This window comes from Passer domesticus, chromosome 26, assembly GCF_036417665.1.
Source record: "Passer domesticus isolate bPasDom1 chromosome 26, bPasDom1.hap1, whole genome shotgun sequence".
Classification (NCBI taxonomy): Eukaryota; Metazoa; Chordata; class Aves; order Passeriformes; family Passeridae; genus Passer; species Passer domesticus.
In genome coordinates this window covers 3,971,848-3,992,444 of record NC_087499.1, presented here as the reverse complement: position 1 = coordinate 3,992,444, position 20,597 = coordinate 3,971,848, and the positions used below count along the sequence as shown (strand labels likewise).

At 43.0% G+C, this 20,597-nt stretch overlaps 1 protein-coding gene across 1 annotated transcript in view; it reads right to left on the bottom strand.

Moving 5' to 3' along the window:
- Positions 1 to 20,216, bottom strand: part of LOC135286386 (olfactory receptor 14A16-like) — a 60,207-nt gene extending 39,991 nt beyond the window's left edge. The window contains exon 1 of the transcript XR_010350726.1: positions 19,534 to 20,216. The gene's annotated coding sequence lies outside the window, so the exon portion shown is untranslated. The remainder of the gene's footprint in view (positions 1 to 19,533) is intronic.
- Between the last annotated feature and the right edge of the window lie 381 nt (positions 20,217 to 20,597).

Genomic DNA, 20,597 nt, shown 5'->3' with positions numbered 1-20,597 from the left:
CTGGGAAAGGCTCTGGGGGCAGCTGGCATGGGCCAGGAGCAGAGCAGGAGCCCGTGGGTGTGCAGAGGAGCCCTGGCAAGAGGCTGCCCTGTTCCTGGGCCAGCAGGAGCTGCCTGAGGAGCCCCGGGGCCAACTCTGCTGCTGGGCTGGGCAGCGGGGCTGGCCCTGGGGCTGCAGGAGCTGCCCGAGCTGAGCATCTGCTGAGCATTGCAGACCCAGAGTGGCTGTCCCTGACCTCCAGTGCCGCCAGTTCCTGCTGCAGGGCCAGACCTGACTCTGCTGCTCTGCTGGGCTGAGGCAGGGGCGGGGAAAGGCTGAACTGGGCAGTGCCAGGGAGAGGAAAACAACGGACCCTTGTCGCCATGAGTCCCCCCGCAGTGTCAGAATGGGCTCCATGGTTCCATGAGGCCCCAGTATCACAATGGCCCCTTGGTTCCATTAAGCCCCACAGGGTCACAATGTCACAGGAGGCTCTGCAGTGTCACAAGGGCCCCTTGGTTCTGTGGAGCCCACTGGGTCAGTTTTACCAGTGGGCAGGGTCAGCACCAAAGACACAGACACCAACTGAAGGAATTGTGTCATTTATATAAGGTAAATCTGCAAAAATTACAAAAGTAAAGCACATAATTATTTGAAAATAATTACAATAGGAGCAGCTCAGCAATGCACTCAATCATCACCACCAAAGATCAAAGATTGCAGCAGTGATTAAGAAAGATCCAGCACCAGTTCCCGTCAGGCTTTACCATCCCCCAGATCCACACAGCAGCTGGGGGAAGCTGTCACAGCCAAGGGCTGCAGAGCCACTCCTGGACACTGGGAATTCCTGAAGGTGCCTCCAGCCACAGGTGAGGCTCCAACCTCGCTGTGAGAGGGCCCAGCTCTGATAGTGCTGAATGAACAAACTGACAGCACTTCTAGTGCAGGAACATCTGGTTTCATCCTCCTCTTGGGTTCCTCCCAAAGCCTGGCCAGGGCTCAAGGAGGAACCAAGGGAGGTGACTTTGATCATTAAGCCCCAAACAAGGCCAGACTGGGGCCTTGTCTGATTTTTAAATGCACAGGTAAATCCACATTTCACCAGTGAAAATGTACAGAGATCATACTGCTAATAATAATTCATTAATGAGCAGATGCAAAGATAACCTTTGGTTGGAAGGTTCATCGAGAGGTCAGCTTTGGCCCAGGGCCTGGTGTTCAGGCCTCACACAGGGCCTGGTGTTGAGGCCTCAGGACTTCAATCAGTGCTTTGACCTACAGATGATCTACAACCTTCATAGCAATTCTTTCAATAACACAGTTTAGATTAGGTATTAGGCATTGTCTTGGTTTGACCCGGAAGTGAGTTTCTGGAAAAGTCGTGGTCAAACCAATCAGTGGCCAGATTTGAAATTGGTACCTAGTGTGGCCACTGGGGATTTGGATACACCTCTGAGAACACACAGGGGTTAAAAGCAGAGCAGTCCCACAGAAACTCCCTCTTTGGATCCGGCTGGTGAGCTGGTCTGACCTCTCCCTGCCCAGCTGTGTCTGGGTGGGGCAGGGGAGGCCATGCGGCCTGTGGGGAGGGAGGCCGGAGCCCTGCAAGGTGCAGGGTGGAGGAGACCTGGAATGTTTGGGCAGCCCCCCCGGGAGAGAGTGATAGAGACTGTGCTGGCTTGAAATTTGATATTTTGTGCTGGCACCATGGCCAGGAGAAGAAGTGGGGGGGGGGCAAGGTGCCCAGCCGCTGGGAGACCGGGCTGAGCTTTTAACTCTTTTGGTATTGAAACAATGGAAGCTGTAAAAACACTGATCCTCCCCAGCTGAGGATTAAGAGGGGACGGAGGATGGGAAAGAAGGAAAGGTTTGAGTAGTTGAAGAAAATGCTAGCAGATGAGAGTGCCCTAGATGGAGGAGATGATTGGAGTGGCTTTGGCTGAACTTTTCTCTTTACATAGCCACGGGCGAAACCAATTTCTTCCGAGATGTCAGAGAATGCACCTTGGGGGAGGCAGTTGGCCGGAAGCCAAGAAGGAGAAGTAGAGGGAACAGAGACTGAGGGGGAGGGTGTGGTGGAGCCCTCTGCCTTCAGCGAAAGATCTCTGTTCCCGAGAACCAGGCCCCAGGAGAGTAAAAATATGGGGGGGGGACAGGTGTCCCAAATGGTGAGAGGCTGCCACATCTTGGAACTGGGCAATGCATTCTTAAAAGGACCTAAGGAGCATTTGGATCCATGGCCAGTGGTGAGAGCACTGGACATGGAAGGAAGATAGTCACCACAGCAGCTTCTCTCTGGGCAGCTGCCACGTGTGACGTGGAAGCACAGGAGGTTCCACTGTGTTTCCAGGGGAGGCCCATGGTGCAAGAGGGAGACTCCTCTCTCCTGATGAACTGGGGGCGGTTGTGTGAAGGAGGGTATTGGACTGAGAATTGAGTGTTAGAGGGGATTGAGTGTTAGAGGGGTGGGGGGAGGAGGAGTGTTTTGGAGGTGTTCCGTTGTGGATTGTTGTGTGTGGTTTTTTTCTTTTTCCCTTATGTTTCTGTGTTGTAGATTATTAAAGTGTTGTGTTTTTCCCTCCATCCCCAAGTTAAAACCTGCTTTGTTCTGTTTCCGAGTCACATCTCACAATAAGCATTTTGAAAATACACCTTTCATAAAGGCCCTGGCATTGTGCCAGGGTCAAACCATGACAGGGACTATTTCTACAATTCCATGGACTGAAATTGGCTGCAAAAATAATCTTAGAGCCACTTGAGTAATCTTGCAACTGTTAGATGATTACTTGTTACAGACTGATGGAAAAGCTAGCACTTTTGCTCAACTTGTCAAGTGACATCTGGAATCCCTGAAGTAATTGTTAAAAATCAGTTTCACTGCCAATGCTGCCATATAAAAGTACTTTTTTTTTTTTTCTTTTAGAGAAATGGATCTTACACCCTGTACATATTACCCAGTCACAGAAAGAGTCACTGCTATAATTATTAGCTTTTCCCTGCGTGGAGACACGGTATGGGACACTGTTTGAGGCACTGGAACTGTCAGTGCCTTTTGAGCGACACAAGTGGAGTAATCCCAGTAGAGGTTTCCATATGTGCTTTGTTTGTGGTGGGAGGCAGGACCATGAATGAGCAAAAACTCAGCAGATGAGGGGTCCTATTAGTGGTTGGTTAAACCCTCTGGAGCCCAGCTGGCAAAGAGAAGGACATTTCTTCATGTGGGTGATTTTCCAAACCAAGCTGCAACAAGCAGACAGGTGCTGGGGTGGTGATGGAAACCCAGTCTCAGACCCTGAGATGGTCTCAATCACTGGGGGAGGTGTTCACTAATTGCTAGAAAAGGTGCATTGTAACTAATTAAACATTAATCACCCTCTGTTCAGTGCTAAGCAGGGCTGTATCAGAACAACTCCCTTGAAATGAAAGAGTTGTCCTATGAGTAATGGACAGAAGTGTTGCCTGTCTTTGCCTTTCCCTGACTCTTCCCCATTCTTTTCTGCAGTTCCTAGGGCATGCCTGGCTGAACCTCATCAAGAATTACAATTTTATCAGGCTGAGATAAAGCTCAGTGGAAATGCAGCCCTCGGTGAGCGTGGCAGGGAGCTCCAGGACAGGACACCTGGGCACCGGACCATGAAAGCCTGAGAGGGAACAGCCAGCAAATTACTGCCTCTGCAGGAAGTCTGGAATGTTTCATTCTATTTCTTTCACATATTAATGTTGCATTGACAGCTGCTCAAGCTTAAAACATCTTTAACTGAAAGGTTAAATGAGAGACATGGGAAGATCCCAAAGAAAAGGTTCATCTCTCTTTATAGTCATGTCATATGAGTTTGTGTTACCCAGTGGCAAGTCTTTCTAGATGCAATTTATTCACAGTGAGTACTTGAAGCTTCTTGTATCCCTTACTTCCTTTTATTTGTGCAAGGCTGTTCAATACAACATCTGCATCCATGCTTCCTAATAGCTTCATCTGTGGATCTCTGTAAGTGGTTTTTTTTGCATTGTAAGATGTACACAAAAGGTTTGTTGTTGATTACACATATAATTTCTTACAAGTCAACACTGCTGTTGTAAAGAGGTTCTATAGCAAAACATATTTTGAACTGTTTTTTTCAGGCACCAACTTTCCTTTCAGTTTAAGACATGGTTTTAATTATAATTAAAATTAAATTAAATTTTGATTATAATGTATGAAATATTTGTTTTTTTTCTTAAAAAAACACCCAAACAACAACAAAGGAAAAGCATACACAATCCTTTAGCTTTAATGAATAACTGAATAATATGGGTCAGGAGAGGAGCTTCATGAAATACATATTATAGAAAAATGACTTGCTCTCCCATCCAGCGTCAGAGCAGCCATCTGAGATAATTCCTTTATTTTTTTTGGCCATGCAAAACTATAAAAGCTAAAGAAAACTGCAAAATAAAGGAAAATCCAACACAAATAATGTTTTAGAGAAAGCCAGAGTTAACACTTTTTCAAAATATCACCCATTTTCCAGGAAGACCCAATAAACTGGTGTTTTTTAAGCCCAGACAGCCAGTTTTGGTGAGACAGCTATGAGAAGTGCCTGGAATCCCACACTCAAGGTGCAGTTCTGTGGGAAATGGATTTGTAAAGAATTCTCCAAACCTGATAGAAAGTTCACATAGTCTTGTACATCTGTATGTAAACACTGAGATAAGGTGTGTTGGTTTAGGAAGGCTCTAGAATAGAGATGACATTGTTGAGAGAGAGACTGAACAAGAAATAACTTTTAATAAGTTTCATAAGTTTAATAAGTTTCAAAATATGCCCTTGTGAAAAGACTAGATACTTTAGAGAATTAGAACTGTGAAAGATGGATTGTAGTAGGATCACCTGAGGTAAAAATATAGGTGATTGGTGTTAGAAGCATTGTGTTGTAAAAGCTAATAGGCTGAAAAGTGTTTACAAGCATTTTAATTGATGAAATACGGCTTCCTAAGTCATCACACCTTAACTCAGTGTTTGCACAGAGATGTACAAGACTGTGTGAGCTTTCTGCCAGGTTTTGAGAATTCTTTACGAATCCATTTCCCACACAGTTCTTGTCTTGTTTTTGCAGTGGAGCAAGAGATAAGCCGGGGCTTAGATCTGACCTACAACTTGGGCTTAGGCTGACCTAGGTGAGGCGTGAGGGCAGGGGGAGATGAGAGGTGGCCTGGCTGGAAAAGAACACTGGTACACACAGCATGGAGCCAGGCATGGCTGTGGGCAAGGTCAGAAGGGAAAAGAAATAAAAATAATTACCAGCAGAAATGTGATGGGACGGGAGAGAAAAAAACTTCAGGTTTTTGGCAATTCCGGTGCCTGAGGGTGAAGCTGTCAGTGCACCTCAAGATCTGTGCACAGCCAGGACAGAGCTGCTTTGAGTTTCAGCTGTGAAATACTGTGTGGTGTGCCAGAGTTAACTGGGGAACGGGGGGACAAGGATTTCAGGGAACAAGTACCTGGTCTTTATGGAGAAGAGCTGAGAGACTGCACCTTAAACCTTCATTTCTCCTTAGTGTGTGTGCAGAGTGATGTGCTGTTCTGTGCACATCTGTGCTGTTCTGTCTTATGGGAACTAATACCATGCTTGCTGTCGGTTTGGAGATTTCATACTGTTCCACCCCCACCCGTCAGAACATTTCATTACATCTCTCAGGCAATAGAAAGGACTTTTTGATTATTAGGTAAGTCATTATATTATTAGATATGTTTTTGAATATATGGGCAGAGCTGTCATTTTATAAGTCTGTCAGATGGCAGAAAACAACAGAGAATAAGGGGAAAACCATCAATTCCTACCTCCATATAGCTCATATTGCTAAACTAGTTACCCCCCACTTGTAACTGGGAATGTAGAAGTGTGAGTATTGCTAAAAAAAGCCTTGGCACTGCTTACAGCAAACTTCAGGGGCCATTTGAAAGCTGTGGGCAATCCAGGACATCCTACACTGGAAATTTGGACAGATATCCCAAAAAGCCTTGGGCTTAACACCAAGTTCTGCATTTCCAGTCTGCACTCACTGCTGGAGAATGGATATTTGCAGAGCCTGAGCTACAGTGTCTTTGTAAGTTAAGCAATAAATAAAAATTTAATTCATAATCTTGGTGTATTCTTCAACTCAGAATTAAAATTTTCATGTCTTTTCCACTTGTAGATCTACTTCTACCACAGTCAGTGATGTTATATCACTGCAGAAAGACATCTCTTACAATTGTATTTTACAAGGCAACTGACTGCCAGTGTCACTATGCAGAGTCCCTTGGCAATTGTAGAGACATCTCCTCCAGAATATGGAAATATTCACTTGTGCATGTGCATTTTCCTGGACGCTTATCCCCTAGAACTTTTAAATTAATGCTCTATTCTGATCACCAGGTGTGCAATTTGTCCTGTTGTATACATTGAGTGCGAAGGCACACAAGAGAAAATGTGACTCCCCATCCTGTGAAGAAGTTTTCTGTATGTGAGATCTTAGGACCTGAGTTAGTTTACACTGACTCAGGGGCAGAACAGAATCCTGTCAGAAGGTGACACAGAATGGATTCTGCAGGGTAAAGCCATTTCCTAAAGATCTGCTCCACATCTTCTCCATACTAAGACTCTGACAGCCGTACATTGCAACACATCTCTCACCACAAGAAGCACTATTTCATTCCAGAAACATTCCATCCCGCACTAAAGGATGGCACTGAGAAACTTCACTGCCTGTCCATCTAAATTTCTCTTCTTATTCCACTGCTTTACATGATGGTTTTGGTCTCCTTAATGCCATCTCACAGATTTAGACAAGAATTCTTTTACTCACTAAGAAGTCAAATAAGGGGCTAATTTTTTGCAGGCAGTGCATAAACATACACTGGAAACATACACTGGACCAGATATTCCTATCAAAAGCAGATAAACATGAATAGATCCTAGATCAAACAAGGGATTCAGGGTACTTGCGGTTCAGTTGTTTTGGTTTAACTATCACCTTGTCTACAAGAACAAATCAGCTGTGAATACTAAAAGTTCTTAGCAGAGACTTTTTTTCTGGGCCTGTGCAATGCTCTAAATTTATTTTCGTCCCTTACCACAATATTTCCTGTAAGTTGACCAGACTGTATCACAGAAACTCCAGGCAGAAAATTGATGAACATCAAAAATCCATGGCTAAAGCCTCTCCCTCAGCTCTGGAGCCACCACACATGCTGTTGATACAGCCTTTTGTGAGGAAGGGGCATGGTACCACCACAGTGATGTTTCCACAACCAAGGTGCAGATGTGAGATGAATGGCCAAGATGAATCCCAAGATGAAGGAGTGCCTCAAGAGTAAAGTAAACTGCAAATCACCAGGAAAAGAAAGAAAAAATACCCAGGTATGTTCATGCACAGGCACGCACACTGATATTTCTCAAGGGGGACTGGTTTGATAAAAATTATGACCTTTTTTCCTCTACCCTATTTTATTTTCCAGTACTAAAAATATTGCAAGTGCCTGAGGAGTAAGTCAGAGCAAGCCTCCATTATCACTGCAGAGACTTGGCAACTTTGCTCATTAGGCTTCCTAGGATCTGACTGAGTGACCTTGTTTGGTGGGAAGGCACAGATGGAGTCTGTCAGTAAATCTTGTTCATGTAGCAAGTATTCCTGCTGCTAGATGAGGTTTGCACCTCGTACGAGTGTTTCTAGCCCCAGTAAACAACCACTGTTCCCTCCTCCCAATGTCAGCCCCTTATTTCATGCCACCAGGTACTCCAGCACTTCTTTTTACTGTCAATTACCAAAAAGAAAGAGAACATCTCGCTGTGAGTGTAGGATGATCTTTCTCTCAAAGGCAGTCGGGCACCTCACTTCTAGAGAAGCTGATGTTTGCTTTTACATTTGGTTGTGTTACCTGATAGACCCTAAGGCTTTCTTCTGCTGTGAGTCTGTTCCTGAGCTTGAGAAATAATTCTATGATAGGAATGCAGTTTTTTACTAAAGTCATACTCACACCGTTGTACTATACAATATAAATAACTAATATATAAGTAATAAATAAAGGGTTTATCTATGAGCCAATTTTAAGTGGTCTAAAATTTCAGGATGTAGCCTATTTAGTTTCAGTGAGAAAATAAAAAGCTGCTTTTAAAGTTCATTCAGCTTCTAAAGGGCAATGCTAAAAATGTGACACCACCTTGGTTCAGTGAATGCCTTTGGGTAAAAGAAGAGGAATACAAGAGTAACTGAAATACTTAAGTAAAATTCAGTGTTGTGACCCTGAACACCAGGACAAAATTCACGTTGTATAAGCCATATTTCTAAGTGCAATAAACCATATCTATAAGTGATATTTTCTAAGTGTTTTGCACTGCTGAAGTACAGTGGCAAAGCTGAGAGTGGTTAGGGACTCCCATTTTTCAGTTCTGCCTTCAGATTTATTTACTAAGTTCCCCATCCAAAGGCAGATGTGAAGACATCATTCCAAAGCAACAGCTTTGCAGAATTTGAAATGATATTCCATCCTGCTTTGCAGATGAAAGAATCAAGCTTTACATCAGAAACTGGGATGGATTTCTAGTGTCTCTTCCCTGACCACTTGGTTCTACAGGCTAGTTCAGGGCTCCCGCACAAAGAATTCTGAGCCTGAATCCAAGGAAAAGCAGCTTTCTGCTGCCTGTGCCTGTCCCTGCAGGAGGGGCTGCTGCAGGGTGCTCTGCAGCACCTGGTGACTTGGATTGCTGAGAAGGAAGGAAGAGAACAGACAGAAGCCACCACATGGCTTTTACTGCTGCCTTTCCACCCCTCATCCCTCTTCTAAAAGCCAGCAAGGCTCTGCAATGGAAAGCCAGCACTGCTCACAGCCCTACTGAGGCTTATAGTGCCTGCTTGTTTGTTTTTAAACACGATAATTTATCTTATCCCATGGGTGTTTCTGCCAAGTTCTTGTTGCTTCCAAAGTTCCAACATTTTATTAGTTAAACTTCTCTGTGCTGCTTGCTACTGTAGGGATTATGAAAAGAAATTAAATTTAGGGTACCAAAGATCATCACAGGCAGAGGAATAAAACCTCCTTGCAAGCTTAATTACAAGAAGAAGATGGGCTGATAACAGATAATATTTTGCTAACTAGTCACCAAAGGTAGGAGAAGGTAGAAAAGTACATACTATTATTATTTTAAAATGCATAATATTACAATATAATAATTATATTATATTACATATTATTATTATTTAAATCTTTAAGTTGCATAGAAGGTGATGTCCAGGTACTGATACAACAGGAATGGGAAAGGCTTCTCAGGGTCTGATGGGAAAGAAATGAGCAGAGTGTGTTAAACAGATAAATGGGACAGAGGAAGATGTTCTAGACAGAAATATGCTGGAAATATTTTGAAGCAGAGTCCTGGCAAAGTGTTTTCAATGTTGTTGTTAGTAAGGTTTGAATAACACTGGTGTATCTTGACCTTGGCTTCAGGCTTTCAAGCAAGTGAAATTATGTGCTGGCATGATCCATGACTTCAGAGAGGTGTCCCTTTCCTGTGCCTGTGCTAAGGGGCTAAAAAGTCACCCAGTCTGTGTTGCTTGCTCATTTGAAACTACTCAGTAGTGTAAGAGATAACTACATCTGTTTTCAGACAATAAAACTTTATATAATTCCTTGGGGAAAATCCTCCCTCAGTGTGTGCATGTAGATCATCTGCACACTTCACAGGAAATATATGCTGGTCAGCATAAGTTCTGTAAATTTAATAATAATAATTAAACATGTAGGCAAATATATTTTAGCTTTGCCTTTTCCTCAGTGAGGACTAATTGGGATTTGCATGTTATGAAGACTTTTTAAAGATGTGAGCTGATATTTGTGCCAGTTTTGCACGCTGGAGTTCAAAATCAGATTGATTCTTTCTGAGACTGGTAGGTCAGGATTGTCAAGCCCTTCCTTCCACTTGTCCTTGTTCACTGGAGCTATTTTCTTGTGAGAGTGGCTCTGTATTGCAGGGATCAGAGCATTCCATGCCCTGCACTACCATTTCTTCAGGTGCCTGCAGCAATGAAGGAGCAAGCCTTGGCAATTCTCCCTGGTAAGAGTCTGTTCTCATGGGTAAACGACACAGCCATGGAAGTGGAGCCTCAGATTGCTCCTGCATCTCTGCAGACACACTTGCAGAGAAAATATTCTGGTCCTAGGAAAACACCATTCCCTTCAGCTGACAGGCTCTGCAATGAAAGCCTGGGGTAGCTGGAAGAAGTGAAATTCAGATTGCCTTCATTTTATCTAAATATTTATCAAAATAAAACTACTTTTTTTTCCCCTGCAGAAAATTCATGTTTCCACTGCTAGTTGATTTTACCCAATTCATCCTAAACCATCCAGATTTTTTGGTGAGGTGTTGTTTTACATTACATGCAAATGCAATTTCCCCTGAATAAAAATTCTCCATTTGTACTGTACTATTATTGTTGGGTTTTTTACCTAACTTGCTCTTGCTAAATTTAGAAATGGAAACAATCAGCAATGAATAAACTATTCTCAGACAAAAAAAAAAAAAATATAACCCTAATGCAAGGGCTGTACTTTTTATCTCTATGTTGAGTGTCTCTATTGAGCTATACTTGACAAAAACTTGAATTATTGAGATGTTGCTTTCTCAAACACCAAAACAAATTTGCCACTGATTATGGTCACCTGGAATTGTCCTGGAGCAACATTTTTGCTTCACAAGGCTGGATTTGCTGCTAACAGGACAAACTTATTTCCTGTTTATTTGTTGAAATAACTGTGCTTATTTCTGTAAATTGGGATTAGGACTAGTTTATTTCACATCACTAATGGGTAGCTCACAAAATAGCCATTAAATGTTTTCAGATTATTAAAAATACTGAAGGAAAAATAAAAATTTATCACTACACCATTAATTTAACCATAATTCTTTACTTTCCTACAGGCCACTGTCACCACCTTTAAAGCAAGCTCTGAGGGCAAAGTCAATGAGTTGTGTTTTGGAAGGTTTCTGATTTCATTTAAATCCATGCAAATCTAGTGTAACACCATTCAAGTGTATTGATAATAGAAAACTTTCCACTGAAAGTAGTTTTATATGTGGGAAAGATACTTTTTTTTTTTTACAAAACTGGTCATCCTTCTTTAAAAAAGCCCAGCCAAAGAAGAACGATGGTCTGATTTTCGTAGGAAATTTTAACAAAAAGTGATGTAATATTACTTCTCTGTATTCTCATATGGTATATAAAATAATCCTACAGGAATCTGGAGCTTTTTAATGACTGGCAACAGCTCCAATGTCCTTGATATGTGTCATGGCATGGATTATTGCTCAAATCAATGCATAGCAGTTTCCAACCAAGGGAAACAACTGTCCATTGGCTTGTTCTGATACATTTTCAGAGTATCCCTACAGCCTCCCATGGATGTGCAGCTGCTCAATTACAGCTTAATTGCATGACCCCCGTAGGGTGACACCCAAGGAGTGCTCGTGGTACGTGGTGACATTCAGAACAAAGCAAAAAAGCAAATACAGTGAAGACTGCAGTTCACACAGGAAGGGAAAGCAGACCATGTGAAAAGAAAGATGTCATTCTATCATACAGTTGTCACACGTGTTCTTGTTTACAAATCTCTAGGATGTGTGTGGGGCCCTAAAATGCCCACTCTACCCATCAACTGATCTGAAGACACACAAAACCACTGTTCATTTCTTATCTACAGGAGAAAGAATAAACCAGAAGAGAAGAAAACAACCAGTATCTTTCTCACCAAAGCTCCCGGAGAATCTCCTTGTTAAAACCAAGCAAACACCTTTCAGCAAGGCTAGTGTGCTAGACAGCATCACCAGCCACTGGGGAAATTGGAAGGCACCTTTAATCTTCTGGATATTCCAGATCTGGGAATATTTACTGCAACAGAAACTGGCCAAAAGCAGAAATTTTATGGCAGGTATTCAGACCTCACCATACGCTACCAAATACACCTGGTCCAGGGAATAATCCTTTTTGTCACACATAATTGCATTGTGGAGTTACAGGAAATTGGTTGGACAGAGAATTTCTACCCAGCTCCCAGCTCTCTCTCCTATGATGCTCCAAATCAGGTTTAATTATTCCTTTTTATTTTTTTTTTCCTTGCAGGATGTTGTGATGGTTTTATGCCAAAAGGTTTGAAGAAAGCTCACTTTTAATGCAGCATTTATGGCATGGCTTTAGGTATTTTACTGCTTATTTGAAACAATATTTGGACATTTTGTTATCCACTTTGGAAAACTATTTTATATACATTTCACACTACATCCATCTTAAGGATTGTCTTAAAGAAATTACTGTAACTTAAGGAGCCAACAAACAATAGATATAAAAATGATGTGTGCATAAATAAGACAATGGAGAGCTTAGAAAATAATTCCATCAGTCTATATCATCTTTTTCCAGACCAATGTTTTAAAAGAGCAGCACCTTTTTCTTTGTGACAAGGCTTTTCTCCATGCCTAATAAGATTCTTCTATGTCCTAGGAGTAAGCCATGCAATTTGAAGAAACAGGTGAAAGACAAAAAGATAAGATAATGAAGGTCATAGACTGACAGGGAAAGAAAGAGTCTGTAAAGCAGAGTTGTCATATTACCATAATTTCTGTCACGGATCTAATACAGAACATGGTTCTTCAAAATATTCACCACATTTTCAGTACATGAGCCAATCCTTCTTTCTTAGGAAATGTGTTTATTGCTTGTGTAGTTACTGAGATTCAAGCACACACTTCAGATGCTTTCCTAAGTGAGATTACAGTAGGAAACAGTAGATTCTAGAGATCTTGCTTCAAGTGTTTCCACTTCTAATTATACCTCCACTCCCTCTCTTCAGAAACCATTATTATTCAGTAATAAATTCCTCCAGAGATTTCTTGGAGGGTTTTTTAAGGATAAATGCTATAGAAGGGCAGATGTGTGCCATGTCAGCTGGCTGTAAAAGCATTGCTGCCAGGAACTGAAGTTTAAAACAAGAACTGCATCCTCACATATCACAGGAGAAGACAACATTTTTGGTATCTGGGCAAGTTAATTTTAAAACTGAGGAAGCTGTTTATGTAAAAAGCACTAAAATACTATAACTGACCACAAAACACACTTGCTCAAATTAAACATTCTGAGCTAGCTTCAGATTTAAACAAAATTTCCAACTATTGCTCTATGGAATATGACAAACTCAGTGGTGCTGACCACTTCCAGTCACCTAAGTGGTGTGGGAAAAACAGAAGGGATTATGATTTCTTTTTCCAGGTGTCACCCCACACCCTACCATTGCAAACTCTTCCAACTTTTTAAAATAGAAATGATAATGTGTCTTATCTATCTCCTTCTCATTCTGCAGCTAAACCACTTTGATGATCTTACATGTTTTGGCTCTTTTCTCCTTGCTTGCAGTGTGGAAGAATGGAGATATGTGGCTTCTTTGGGGCATGGAAAGAGCTGACAGAAATGTTTCCTCTCCAGCTTGACCTTATTGCTAGGAATATTCTGTTCCACATCACCTGAGGGACAAGCTGAGTGTCTCTGAGCCCCCAGGGTTTCTGTCTCCTATCAAGCACTGAGAGCACAGCTGAAATTCTGGAGCACAGGCAGCACCAGACACCCCCACACTGCAGTTTGAGTGCTGCTGCACTTTCCTTGGGCAAGATTTGGTGCCACAAGAGTGCAGAGTCTGGAAGAGAGACCTGAAGTGCTTACAGCAGGCTGCATTGCTAAACAGCCACTCACATGCCACGAGCCACTGTCTTGTGTTTCCAGTTAGCTGGAATTACAATTCCTGTGCCTGGAACACAAAGGTCTTCAGCACAAGGACAGCAGAACAATCTCACCATGTTCTGGTGGGCTTTCCACAAACCACTTGGCATTAGCTTTATTCCTTCCAGTGCAAATGTTCAGGTTAACCCCAGCAAGCATGAGCTTTGAATACCTGCTCTGGGAGTCCATACTACCCATGGAGAAAAGGATTTCTAGTTAAAATTGCACTGTGGGCAGGACACACTCGATTCCCCTCCCTCTGTGCATGGGCTAGAGGAGATGTGGTTTGAACACTTCCAATTCTGGAAACTTACTTAGGGTCCTCAGTCAGAAATCATAAAGCCAGTCCTGAATGCTGCTATTGAAAATAAAATAAAATAAAATAAAATAAAATAAAATAAAATAAAATAAAATAAAATAAAATAAAATAAAATAAAATAAAATAAAATAAAATAAAATAAAATAAAATAAAATAAAAATCAGTCTGCATGTACATGCTGAAACAAAAGTTTGCAGTTCTGTCCAGTGACAGAGAACCATGAGAACTCTTATATCAGTTGCATTTGGACAAAGCAGAGGAACACTCCTTCCTAGTGATAGAGAAGACATTTGTAGCCTCCATCTGCTGCTGAACACACAAGCCAGGCTTTCAGCCTTTTGCTCTCTGTAGGGAGCTGGTACAAGTCAGTCACCTTGGACTGAGACAGAGCAAAGGTCTCCAAGTCTGGAATCCTTTCCAGCACCCTTCAGGGACCAGCACTGAGCCAGCCAGGAGTTAACACACAGTGCTTCCAGCATGTTTGCCATTCCAGGAATCCCTTTTCTTTTGCATGAACACCCATAAACATCCACACCTGTACAGTCTGGCTCTGACATACCCATTCAGCACTCTGCCTCGTGTTTCCCCAGCCTCTCCCTCAGCTTTTGTGGGCAAAGCACCCTGTGCACCCAGGCGTTCTGCAGAGCCACACTCTGAGCCTGCTGAGCCTGTCAAAACAACTCTTTTGTTGTGGTAGCCAAGAATAGGGGTTTTTTTTTCTCCACTCTCACTCACTTCATAATATATTGACAGCTGACCTCATTCCTCCATGGCATTTTTAAAATGCATTTATTGTGCTGCAATGTGAAAAATTAGAGAAACCCTCTATTACAGAAGAAATTCACATATTGTAATATTTACTTATAATAATTAGTCTCAAGGTGTTCTGAAAGATACAACCAAAGGAATAGAATGAGAGTCCATGAAGACAACAAATGAGTGTGCTGCAAAACATATGCTTGTGGTATTTATCATGCTTTTCATGCATGAAAGGGAAATAAAGGCCTTCTACATCAACCATTTCTGTTACTGTTCCTTTTTTAAAATTTGTTTTCCTCTGGCCAGTGGTTTCAGTTTGGTTAGGATAAAAAGAAACAGAAAAAGAAAGGAAGAGAAAGAAGAGAATGAAGAGAAGGAAGAGAAGGAAGAGAAGGAAGAGAAGGAAGAGAAGGAAGAGAAGGAAGAGAAGGAAGAGAAGGAAGAGAAGGAAGAAGGAGCTTCTGCTTCTTAATAATTCAATTTTTTTTACTGAGGAGTCCATAGCATTTTCTGGACCAAGGTGACACACACTTTGGATTGTATAAGCAATAAAAACCCATTACTGTGGACAAAGGCAACTTAAGAGTTGTAAAAATACTTGAATATGAGAAACTGGAGTGTACTCTTGTTATAATTTATTGATTCGAATAGAGATTTGTGTTTCAAAATGGCCATTCCACTAGCCAAAGTTCTGATCTGACTGCTAACCAAAGCAAACAGAACAAGCCACAGTAAGATGACCTTTTGCTTTGTACTTTGGTGGGTTTTTAGCTTATCCAATTGACATTGATCACAAAGACGCCCCAATTAAGTATAGTTATATCATCTACACAGACTTGGAAAATCTTGTAACTACTGTCTGGTACTAAGAACAGTAAAGACATGAGAGGTTTTGCCACTCTGCTAGACCTGTCCCGTGTGAGTCAGATGGTTTGGTGTGGAGCAGGGTGGCACCTCCACAGACAAGGGGCGTGAGTCACCCCTGTGAATGCCCTTGTGGGGCACAGCTGGGAGGGACATTGGCCCAAAGTGGCTTCCCAGGGAGCTCCAGCTGCTCTTCCCTCCAAGCTCAGCAGCAGGATTTCAAGCCTGAGAGCTGTCCTGAGCTGCTCTTTGTGGCCAGGTTTGTTTGTGTGAGGTGGGGCACAGCCTGGCTGCTGATTTCACCAAGTCAGCTTCTTTTCCATCTGTCTCTTGGGGCTGCCCCGCTGCTCTCTCTTGTCTTTCATGCTTCACAGAGGGATGTTTTGGCTATTAAGCCAAAGGCTGGCTCAAAAACTGTGCCTTTCTGTGGAGCATGAAAAGCAGCAGGGAAGAGCAAAGCACCTATGGCTCCTGGGGAAAAGCTGGCAGGGGCTGAGAAGCCAAATCCTCTGTACACTGAAGTTAAATATCTCAGATGGAGTGAAAGGACAGATGGAGCCAGACAGAAAAGCAGTGCCAATGTTGTATAGCACTGAAGTTTAGAAAAGTGATACAAAATTCAGCAAGAATGTGACCAATGTGACTGGAGACATCAAGGGAGGGACAACATTTGAAATCTACATCCTCAGTCAAACCAGATGGTGTGAGTATCTTGAAGCCAGTATAAATCTGAATTCTTCTACATTGTAACTTCCTAAGGTGGATCATACTATGCAAATGTCCTTAGGAATTGAATTGTGATCACATATAGACTGAAAAAAAAAAAAAGAATTATTTTCTCACACCTTGTACCGTTCCACAGGAATCAGCAATAATGTGTTACACAAAGAAAAAAAGGAGAGTACACATCTCAGCCGACACCTCGTTCTCCATTTTAATTGTAACAGCCTCCCAGAAGATTTGCTCTTTAAAACTCATCTTTTCATGCAATTCACCACACACTCTTCATATAGCTCTCACCACTCCCTTCTTCGACAGCTTCCTAAACACTTAATACTCCTGACCCTTGACATTTAAGAATCTGTTTTGCTTCAGAAAAATGCCAAATCCACCATACTAATCTCCATCTTACTCACCTCACTGCTCCCTCTTCCACTTATGCTCCAGATGGGCCCAGGAAAATTTTCTCAATGATTTTTATTTTTCCTTTTTAAGCTTCCTTATTAAAAAACAACAACAACAACAACAACAACAACAACAAAAAACAACCAAAAAAAACCCAAACCCCCCAAAAAAACCCCCAACGAACAAAGAAAAAAACCCCAAAAAAACCAACCAAACAACCCCACCCAACCAATTTTTATACGAAAATCTCAAATTTTCTCCCAATTTTCAAGTCCCAAACAGTGCATGCCAGATACTATTTCTTAGAACTGCATTAAGTTTTCACTGTCACACAGCTATTCTCCAAAGCTGCTGTTCACCTGCTTCTTAACCTTCTACAAGTCTGGGTTTTTCCACAGTGTCCTCATTATTATCTGAATTTCTGAGGCACTGTGATCCTCCTCCAGCAAAGTGCTGAGAGGAAAAGGAAAGGCCAGTGCAGCTGTTCCAGTCTCCTCCCACCCCATTCCCCTGCTGATATTCACACCTTCCTCTCTTCACAAAGGAGACTTTCCAGTCTGGTTTTTTCCAAAACATCATCAGATGGTTGCTTGTGAATACAGGAGGACCCTGTGGAAAATCCTATGGGATTTTCCACTGCAGTAACAGTTTTGTCTGTTCTGGGATTTTGGAAGCTTTCCCTTGCCACACAGGAGTTTTTGGTCCATTACAAACACAGTTATGAGGAATATGTGTGAGACTGAAGCTGCCAGAGGTCAGGCAGACTTGTCTCCTGAGTTTCAGACAGAAGGAATCAAGACAGGGACAGAATTATGAATCATCACCTTTCAGGATGTTTTGGGTTCAATCCATGCCTGAATCCAATCTCTGACCCATTGAACTTCTATTTTCAAACAATAAATCCCCATGACCTACTTCACCACTCTTGCAACCTGCCCAGTAAATCAGGGCAAAATAATAACAGGGAAAAAAAGTGAAAAATGTTACCTCTCAACACTCTCAGCTATTAAGCTGCCTACTACTGAAACTAACACCCAGTCAGGTTGCTAGTAATGCTAAATTATTAGATTTATCTACATTCTCATGCCTACACTTACAACTAATAATACGTGTTTGTATAAATATAATTTCACACACAGACACTCTATATAAGTACAACAAACATACTCAGAAGGCGTTTTATGCACTGGTTGAAACAAAATATTGAGGTGTGTCAGAGTCAATAGACAGAGGAGGGGGAGCTGTGTTTTATGTTGAGGAAGGATTTGTTCTTCTTTTGTTCCTGTTTATTGTGGGAGCAGTTATTTTTTGTTAGTTCACTTTGATCCTCCATGAAATCAAGTGAAACTTGTGAAAATGAAAACAAAGAATTCTCTACAAGTTTGAACACATTTGGTTGCTTGTGCTTCACTGGCCAAACCAAGTAGTTTTTAATTTTGCTGGTGTTTGCAGGCTTATTTCTATATTCATGTTTTGAAAATACAATTACAAAACCCAATTCACTGGCTGTGAACATTTCATCAAAATTTTGGTTTTCAGAAGCATTTAATCCATGCCTAGAACTTAAAGGTCTCCAGTAGGAATGTGAAGGATCAGGATTTAAATTACCAAAAAGTAAAACCCAAACTAGGTACCAATAGCACATTGCCAACATTAAATTGTTCACATCTCCCCTTTTAACCAATTTTGTTTTGATACATTGTGGATGAATAAAAGCAGTATTGTGTTTTTTGCAGAGGCTGCTTGCTACTGGACATACACATGGGGAAAATGCAAATGATATTTCCCTCATTCATTTTTGAATCACTGTGAATTACACAACTGAACTTTCCGTATTCCAAACATAAACAGACTAAAACGAGCCAAACAATCTCTTTTGGGATGCTCCTCCTCTTTATGAGCTGGTTTTACAGATATACAGGCAGTGTGGTGCTGAGACAGCCACTGGAGGTTTAGGAAACGTTTAGCCAAAAAGTTGAAGGAGAAGCCAAACATCAACTTGCATTTAACTGAAATGTTACAAGGAGATAAGGCTCCATAAAAGAACATTGTTCTGCACTTATCATTATCCTACAGCCTAGAAAAACTAGTAAAAGATGCATTAGCACCTAAGGAAGAAAAAGTATTTTTAATTTCCCATTCTCCCTGAAAAAACTAAAATAAAAATCCCTTGCTACTGATAGCTGGAATTGTGATGTAAAAATTGAGAATAGAAACTGCTGAGAAAGCTTATGAGTACCCCTCTAAATACCTGTAAGCCCCAACTATCAGTGTGCAGTTGGAGGGAAAATTTCCCCCACTCTACCCAGCGCTGTATTGCTCATACATTACCATATTCATTAATAAATAAATTGATTGCTGCTTGAATATTGGCCTAGTCAAGCTTCTCATTTATAACACCTGTGATAAACAAAACCCTCCCCCACCAAGGAATCCACAATTTGGTTATAAACTTCCTTCTCCCTAGCAGACAGTCTCGCTGTACCCCATTGCACCCCGGTCGGGTCCATCCTGGCCACTAGAAAACTCAGACTGAGACTATTTGCTAGGTTCTTTTCCATCCATCTCCCAGGTCAAACAAAAACACCCAAGATCACCAGCCGGAGGAGTTTTTAATGTTGTGCACTGTGCCTCCCCTAATCCCCGGGAGTCACCCCCACCCAATTTTAAGGTACCCCAGTCCGGTCCGTCCCAGCCACCGGAATACTCACGAAACCCAAGATTCTTGAAACGAAAATCTCGGAGGTAGTCCTTGAACCAGGAGAAAACTCGTCTCACGTCTGGAACGGAGGGGGTTGACTTTCCCGGGAGCTGCAGCAAGCAGAAAGTGTGCGAATTCACCGGCAGCGCTTGACGGAGCACGAACTTCACTTGGCAGCAGCGTCCGTGCACCCTGCAGACAGCTGAGGTGTGCACCAGCGTGCCCCAATCCCTGCAGGCGATCGGGGCAGGCCCAGGAGCGGCCGTGCCCGACCTCTGCCGCCGGCCGGCAGGGTCACAGTTCGGCTGCTGAAACGCGGGCTCAGCCTCTGAGATTCATTATAAAGGAAATAAGGAACGAGCCAGTGCTGGCTTCTCCGAGCCGCTTTATTTCTGTCCCGCGCCAGGATGGCGCTGCTTGGAATCGGCAGCGTGGCACAGGAGCTGTTCTTTGCCGCGGTGGCAGCAGCGCCGGCGTGAGAAGATGGCGCAGCACTCGCAGGCAGCGGCAGCGCGGCGGGGACAGTCTGTCCTGGCGGCGGGGACAGTCTCTGTCCTCACGGCGGGGACAGTCTCTCTCCTCGCGGCGGGGACAGTCTCTCTCCTCACGGCGGGGACAGTCTCTGTCCTGGCGGCGGGGACAGTCACTGTCCTCACGGCGGGGACAGTCTCTGTCCTGGCGGCGGGGACAGTCTCTGTCCTCACGGCGGGGACAGTCTCTGTCCTGGCGGCGGGGACAGTCTCTCTCCTCACGGCGGGGACAGTCTCTCTCCTCACGGCAGGGACAGTCTCTGTCCTGGCGGCGGGGACAGTCACTGTCCTCACGGCGGGGACAGTCTGTCCTGGTGGCGGGGACAGTCTCTCTCCTCACGGCAGGGACAGTCTCTCTCCTCACGGCGGGGACAGTCTCTCTCCTCGCGGCAGGGACAGTCTCTCTCCTCACGGCGGGGACAGTCTCTCTCCTCACGGCGGGGACAGTCTCTGTCCTCACGGCGGGGACAGTCTCTCTCCTCGCGGCGGGGACAGTCTCTGTCCTCACGGCGGGGACAGTCTCTGTCCTCACGGCGGGGACAGT